The sequence below is a fragment of the Macaca mulatta genome, chromosome 8 (genome assembly GCF_049350105.2).
Source record: "Macaca mulatta isolate MMU2019108-1 chromosome 8, T2T-MMU8v2.0, whole genome shotgun sequence".
Lineage (NCBI taxonomy): Eukaryota > Metazoa > Chordata > Mammalia > Primates > Cercopithecidae > Macaca > Macaca mulatta.
The window spans coordinates 39,540,736-39,549,059 of NC_133413.1; the positions used below are offsets into that span (position 1 = coordinate 39,540,736).

An 8,324-nucleotide genomic window follows, 5' to 3' on the forward strand; every position below is an offset into this window, starting at 1 on the left:
AGAATGGTAATGTTCTCAACACAAAGAAAAATGTTTGAAGTTATAAGCACCCCAAGCACCCCAATTTGATCACTACACATTTATACAGGAATCAAAATATCACAGGTACCCCTGAAATATGCACAACTACTACATATCAATTTAAAAATTTTAACAGAATTTTCGCAAATTGCTGTGCCAGGCACGGTGGCTCATGCTTGTAATCCCAGTTTTGTGGGAGGCCAGGGCAGGAGGATCACTTGAGCTCAGGAGTTCAAGGCTAGCCTGGACAACATAGTGAGACTCTATATCTGCAAAAATTTTTAAAAATTAGCCAGACATGGTAGTCCACACCTTGTAGTCCCAGTTACTAAGGAGGCTGAGGTGGGAGTATGGCTTGGGCCCAAGAGTTTGAGGCTGCAGTCAACCATGATCATGCCACTGCACTCCAGTCTGGGCACCTCTGGGTGACCCTGTCTCTAGAAAAAAATAAAGAATTTGTGCAAATGGATAGTTTTTTAAAAGACAGGATTTGAGCCATACACCACTCAGAGTGGGAGGGGTGCCTTTGGCTTCTGGGCACCTACAGTTCCCTGGAGCAAGTGGTGGCTCAGTTCCCTTGCTTCCTTTCTCTACTTGGTCTACATGTTGGACAACAGGTGGTGACACCCTTTTACCCTTGTTGGACATGAGCATATTATTGAAGATCGTCAGCCTCTTTATTTTATGTTCTCTTTATTTTACCATTTATTCATTCAAACAAACCAATAAACCAATAATGACTCAGTACTGCCAACATGCCAGGCACTGTCCTGGGCACTTGAGATCTTAAGTGTAAAAAGACAAAAAGTCCCACTGTCACAAGTTTTATACCCAGTTAGGGAGGGTGAGAGGTGGAGTCAGACAATAAAAATAGAAATAGCGTATTAATACATACATTGTATTTTTTTGAGACAGGGTCTCACTGTGTTGCCCAGGCTGGTCTTGAACTCCTGGGCTCAAGCCGTCATCCTGCCTCAGCCTCCCAAAGTCCTGGGATTACAGGTGTGAGCCACCACACCTGGCCAAATTATATTATTTTAATGAGATCAAGTTAAAGTCTTTATTAAAGAACCTCAGAAACCACCATCTTTATTTCAGAAAATTATCTTCACTCATGAAACATCATCCCAAAGAGAAGTGTTAGGTTTTCACCCTGCACGAGAATTCAGCAATGGCAGAGAGGGAATACTTATTTTCTTTGGCCAGTAGGATGGGTTGAACTAACAGGGGTCAGGCTTGCTCGCCAACACAGCAGACACCCCCTGCTGCCCTGTGAGGGGATCACTGCGTGCCCGTGGGTTCCAAGCACAGACGCTCCAGCACTGGAGTTGGGCAACACTGATTGGTCCATGCCCATGACTTGGAATATGCTGCCATTGCTACTTAGATGGCCTTATCTTTGTCACAGCCCTTCACAGCATGGCCAGAGAAGACCAAAGCCAGCCTCAGAATGCCTTGATCAGGTCCTGGCTCTGCCAATGGTTGGTCCATGCCCGTGACCTGGAATATGCTGCCATTGCAGATTAGATGGCCTCATCTTTGTCACAGCTCTCCACAGGATGGCCAGAGACCAAAGCCAGCCTGGGAAGGCCTTGGTCAGGTCCCAGCTCTGCCAGTGGTGACTGTGGACAGGTCAGCCACCCTGTTAAGAGTCTTGATTTCTCCATATGTAAATCTGGAATGACATAAATGCCTTTTCTGTCTTCTTCACAAAATTCCTAAGAGATCCAAATAAGGCACAGTGTGAAAGCATTTGAAAATTAACCTGCTAAGAGCTGGGTTGGCACCCCTAAAAAATTAGGGTCCCTAGGAAGGGGATTTATGTTGACAAATTTAATAGCCTTGGTCCCCTCCAGACCACCTGGCCCAGTAATTTGCACTGGGTTCCCAGTTCTAGTCAGCCTTGTATCCATACAAAAGCTCTGTAAATGTAATGTGGCCATATTATTATAATAATTATTATATTATTATTACCTTTGCAACGTGTGGAAAAAACTACTGATGACCAAATCTCTAAGATGCTCCCATAGTTGAGTCCTCTTTACAAAAGATAGCCCCTTATCTCTGTTCACATTCATCTTAACTTTATGAACATCATTAGTTACCAAGCCTAAAGATTTTGTTTCTCTTTTATTTTTTCTGGCAAAAATCTCTAACCTTTTCTAGAATAACAATATATATTATTCCCCATTATCTTTTGCTTTAATCAGTTTTAGGAAACTACTCCCCAGTCCTCATTTTTATTGCATTTCCTTCGGGGCTTTGGGAAAGAGAAAACAAAATAAAACTCCGTGGCCCTGCAGACCACATTTCCAAAGGTCGTGAAGCTGAATATGAATAGATGAGAGAACTTCTCTCCTAAACGTTCTCAAAGTATGCTCCAAACAGACACACGCACTCATCCTATTCAGCAGGCAGGTGCTCAGCCTCGATGGAGAGCACCGAATCAGAACGCCCTGAGCATCATCCCCTCTGAAGCCCTTCCTATAGATAACACTGCCCTACACACACATCACCATCAACAGGATGCTTTACTGAACTCTACTGAGTGACGATCACTCTACGACATACACTCTATGAACACAAACACGTACGCTTCTCTTTATCTTTCTGTTTATCTATCTCTCCAACTGTCTCTGACCACAGACCAGTTGTTCTCAACCAAGGGCCACCCGCATCCCAGCTCATAAGCTCCTGGGGCAACAGCCTGAGGGTTTACAAAGCCCAACAATAACGTGGTTCCCAAGAGGAATAAAACATTGCCCTTCACCCTCCCCACCCCAGCCATCAGGGCACCCCGCTCTCAGGAGGCAGGCACTAGCCAGACTGCCCCAAGAAAACAAGTCCCCTAAGATGACAATATTTTCAATTTGCAATTTGATTTTTTTCTTTAATATGTCTGTTGTGTGCTTTCCCCTTTGTCAAAAGAGCACAAACCTTTCATTTTGCCGTTTATCTGTCTTGCGACCGGTATGGTGAAAATGTATTGGCTTTTCAGTTAGCGATTACACATCATCACATGCCCAATTTACAACACCATGCCCCAAAGAACAGATGTAATAAAGCAAGGGCAGGAAATAGCAACCTTATAAAACAGAGCTGCCAACTCAAAGGTCTTTGCATGTGTGCAGGAAAGAAAATAGTGCCGACGCGAGGCCTGGGAACTTGTATTTTGCAAACGACTGCAGATGTTCTGGATGTGGCTCCAGTGGGTGGGTGGGACAGAGGGCAGAAAAAGCGGGAGATCCACTTTCCTGGCCCAACGACCACAGCCCTCCAGCCACAGGGCACTGCAGGGAAGGACAGTTCTATCTTTGCACTTAGCCCTCCAAGAAACTCTATGTCCATCCAACCCAACGAAAAACACTTTCAGGACCAACTTTGCAAGGTGAAGAATCCTCATCTAACAGGTCAGGCCACCTCTGTAGGCCTATGGGGTTCTACCTAATGGTTGCAAGAGGTTCCCTGGGACTAGGGTCTTGCATAGAGCCTTCTGATGGCCACTTCCTACTGAGACCCCTCTCTGTCCTTCTCAGAGCCCTCCAGACTGCAGGGAAGAACTACCTCAAAGACCCCAATAAATATTGCCTTGGTTCCATGAGCATATGAACCAAAATTACATCAATTTCTTCTAATGTTACTATTTCTCAATAAAGGCAATTAATGAAATACAGAGCTCCACGTAACTTATTTGTACACTTGCCGTAAATCAGGAAAAGTCTTTTGTCAAGAGGACGGGGCTTTTGTCTTTGGCTCAGACAATGCAGTCCCTCCTCCCAGGGCTAAAGGGCCTCTTCATCTTGACAATTCCACCAGGGGCCTCTTCCCTGCATTCAGGTGGCCTCAGGCCTGCCTTCCACAGCAAGGTGTGGAATTTCATCTTCCTCTGGACCCAGGCTCATCTGTCTGAGGCATTTAGCTCTCACCCCAAAAGTCCAGGTCCCTGCCTGTAAACGGGGTACAAGTTTTCCCAGAGACCAGGTGAGAGGAGAATACAGACAGAACGGAACCCTGCAGTGCTACCGGCACTCCTGTCCTTCCCCTCTCTGTTGTCCCCAGAGCAACCTCCCTCACCTTCATCCCAGCCAGAGTTCAAGGCAGTTTCCCAATCCTTCTGCTGCCAGAAGATGTAGGGTCCCTGAGTCTTCTTTTTGTTATTTTCTTTCTTTTTTTATTTTGGGTTTTTTTGTTTGTTTGTTTGTTTGTTTTGAGAGACAGAGTCTCACTCTGTTTCCCAGCCTGGAGTGCAGTGGCCCTATCACGGCTCACTGCAGCCTCAAACTCTCTCGCTCAAGCAATCCTCCTGCCTCAGCCTCCTGAGTAGCCAGGACTACAGCCACTTGCCACTATGCCCAGCTAAATTTTTTTCTTTTTGTAGAGACAGAGTCTTACTATGTTGCCCAGGATAGTCTCGAACTCCTGGCCTCATACGATCCTCCTGCCTTGGCTTTCCAAAGAGCTGGAATTACAGGAGTGAGCCACTGCACCTGACCACCTGAGTCGTCTTGTCTTACTCTCTGTCCCCAGCCATTCCTCGTCCCTCTACTTTCTATTTCTCAGGAGACCAGGGAAGTCCTCATGCTCGTCTCCTCTAACCCAGGCCCCCAACACCCTGCACTCAAACACCACCAGTCTTTCAATGCTCTGAACACACAACACACTCTTCCAGATGCTCAGACACTCATACAATCCACGCTCACACACACACAGACACACATGTACATACACACACACACTCTCATCCACACTTGCACCCACACACGCACACATGCACGCACATAGAGAATCCTGGTTCAACTCCTCCATCCACGCTGATCACTGAATTTGAACTTGGCACCACACTCTCCACCACCTCATCATTTTTACCTGATAGTTTTATGCGTGTTAATCTTCTGTGTCTCCCCCAAGCTCTCCCCTAAACTCCATGAGAACAAGTCAGGAGTCTAGGCTTCCTCCATCCCTGGCTCCCCGGCATTTAGCAAAGGACTAGACCTCAGGCCAGGGCTCACTGACATTTTGCGTTCACTGAGCTGAGAGAGACCCTGAAGATCACCAAATCCCCGATATCCTCACTCCAAACTAGATGCACTGATTGATTAATTGATGCATCGATTGTGGCCTGGTTGATTGGCAGGATCTGAAGGCCAGAGTGTAGGACTACAGAGACTGGGCATGGTTGCTGCTCTGAATTTGGCATTTCTGGGGCCCTGCCGCTGAACACCCCATAATGGGAGGGTCACTAGGCATTGCAGTGGCCAGAACTGTGTCCTGACCTCAGACCAACCGAGGTCCCAGGCTGGCTCTGCCTCTGACTCACTCTGTGACCATCGGTAAATTTCTCCAACCCCAGCTCTTCACTGTAAGATGGAAACATTAATAGGCTCCATTTCACTGAGCTGCTGTGGACGCTAAGGGAGATAATATGGGCAGATCATTCAGCACAGGGCCTGGCACATAGCAAAGACCCCATACATGATCATTCTCCTCAAAATCACAAATAAAAAGAAGAGGTAGCCAGGCACAGTGGCTCATACCTATAATCCCAACACTACTGGGAGGCTGAGGCGGGAGGATCACTGGAGGCCAGGAGTTCAAGAACAGCCTTGGCAACATGGCAGAACCTGCCTGTACAAAAAAAAATTTTAAATCAGCCAGACGTGGTGCTGCATGCCTGTAGTCCGCACACTTGGGGGGCTTCAGTGAGAGGATTGCTTGAGCCCAGAAGGTCGAGGCTGCAGTGAGCTGAGATCACACCACTGCACTCCAGCCTGGGTGGCAGAGCAAGACCCTGACTCAAAAAAAGTTATAAAATAAAATAAACATTAAAACTAAAAAATAAATAGAAATAAAAAGGTGGAGTGGTTTTGAGTTCTGGACCTGCCATCAGTTGCCTATGAATATTACTTTACTGGATCCTTTGTTTTGTTTTGTTTTGTTTTAGGATTAGTTTGTTTTCTTATTGCCAAAATAAAGATCATAAAGCCTATTTCACTGGACTGTTGTGAAGGTTAAATAAAATTTCAGCTCTGCAGCACCCAGCACCTCCCAACTACCTTTAGCTAGCACCTGCAACTGGAGAGAAGAGCTGCCTCTCTAAGATCTCAAAGCATTTGTTGCTGCTCAAAGCGATTCTCAAAGCAATTCTCCTACTTTTTTTATAAACCAGATCCCAGTTTAGCTCTGTAATTCCAGAGCTGGATTCTCATCCTATTTCACAACTTGGAAAAATTGAGCCATTATTGTCCTCACATCTCCTGAGAAAGATAGGAGGGGCTGTGCCAAGGATGACACGCAGGCAGCCACAGCCATGGGCTGAGCAGGGAAGGGGGGTTCCAATGCCCTCACCCTAAAGGGATGGGATTTTGGTTTAGGGATTAAGAACCAGGGGTGTAGGCCAGGTGTGGTGGCTCACGCCTGTCATCCCAGCACTTTGGGAGGCCGAGGTGGCAGATCACTTGAGGTTAGGAGTTCAAGACCAGCCTGCGCAACATGATGAAACCCCATCTCTACTAAAAATACAAAAATTAGCTGGGCACAGTGGCACGTGCCTGTAATCCCAGCTGCTTGGGAGGCTGAGGCAGGAGAACCACTTGAACCCAGGAGGCAGAGGTTGTGGTGAGCCGAGATCACACCACTACGCTCCAGCCTGCGGGACAGATGGAGACTCTGTCTCAGAAAAACAAACAAACAAACGAAAATACCCAGGAATGGATGATTGAGGGAAACTTCAGAACACACTCAGGGAATACCTTGAGAAACTGAATAAACAGCTTATTTATTTGTATTTTTATTTTAAAGGTATTTTTCTGATTAGAAGAGTAGTCATAGAAAATATAGAAAAGCAAATATATATGTAACAACTAGGCATATATATATGTATAACATGTAAAACTTTTGCATATTTCTTTATAGGCTTTTTTCTAGGAATATTTTAACACTGAGATCTCTGTATTAGAAATTTCACATCTGTTTTCCAGTTAGTGTTACATATTATTATACAACTCATTTCCCATCTGATTAGAAACCTCTTTAATGACATCATCTTTAATGACTCCATAAATACTCCTTCATTGGAGACCACTAATTTATTTAACCATTCTCCCACTCTTGGCCATTTAGCATGCAACCAATTTTTAACCCCAACAACCTCTGGAGCGCCATGAGGTTCCGTTTGCAAATCACTGATCTGGACCTAAGGTGACTGGTCTGCAGCCCATGGCCCACATGTGTCTCCTCCCCGCTGCCCCAGCTTCACAACGGGGCCATGATATAATTATAGGATGAAGCATCAGAGCTCACCGTGTTGCCTCATGGCTAATATATCCAGAATTTACATTTTAATGGCCAAAGAGCAGTGCTGTTATTCTCACAGACATTATTCTAGTCAATAAGATAGGTGATTTAAGTTGTAGGAGAATCCATTTTCACTAGAGCTGTGTAAGATTTATTGAATGAAATATGACACATAAATACTGTCTTTTCTTTTTTCTTACCTTTGGTCTGGACTTAGTCCTAACTCTTTTGATGGGAAAGATCAGAAACCTACTCGAACACGCTCTGTAAAAGATAGGATGGTTGCGGGGTATACAGAGGTCTCAAGGGAAACCAGGAAACATTGAATCAGGCCTCGGGGAGGAAGAAACCAGGGATTTGCTCACTCACTCCCTCACTCACGCATGATTTCTCTGCTCTTCGTGGGGTCCTCACTCGCTCCTCTCTCTCCCTCCTGACTGGTTTCTCTGCATCTCGGTTCCGAATATATTCAGCAAGCACATAGTCCCAAAATAGCACTCCTTGCCCCAACTTTACCTGGCCTTTCAGCACAGGCACCCAACACCAGCCAACAATTTCTTCCTGGTCCCTGGTTCAGATTTCCCAAAGAGAGGCTCTTATTGGCTTAGGTGTACGTTTTGTTCCAGTCCACATAAGGCTTTCTTGTTCTCTGGCCAGCCCACAGGCCGGCCACTCCTGGCTCCCACACCCACACTGGGTCCAATCAGTTGTGACAAGCGAAGGCAGTGTCACATGGGCCCTGCTCACTCAGCAACACGTGGGAGGACAGAAGAGTCCCTGAAAACGGAGTTTGGGCCAAGCAGGAGCCACTGTGTCTAATTCCTTCACCAAGAGCTAGTAAGAGTGTCACTGAGTCAGTGACTGTATTTCCAGAAAGGCTCTAGAAATGCAGCCTTCAGGAATGTGCCAAAAAACGCTCTCTCTTCCCCAACAATCAGGTGGACAAACAACGTGGTTTCCGGAAACCATAAGCTCTGGGTACCCTTTCTCAAGCCCCTGATTCTGGTCAG

The 8,324-nt window shown here is 46.0% G+C and overlaps 1 long non-coding RNA gene across 5 annotated transcripts in view; it reads right to left on the minus strand.

Moving 5' to 3' along the window:
- Nucleotides 1-7,976, minus strand: part of LOC144330603 (uncharacterized) — a 48,265-nt gene extending 40,289 nt beyond the window's left edge. For 2 of the 5 annotated variants that reach the window (XR_013396890.1, XR_013396888.1), the window contains exon 1: nt 7,696-7,831. This is a non-coding gene — a long non-coding RNA (uncharacterized LOC144330603). Of the gene's footprint in view, nt 1-7,514; nt 7,579-7,695 lie in introns of all 5 variants that reach the window. The other 3 variants (XR_013396889.1, XR_013396891.1, XR_013396887.1) reach the window with 3 other exon arrangements.
- Nucleotides 7,977-8,324: the final 348 nt, after the last annotated feature.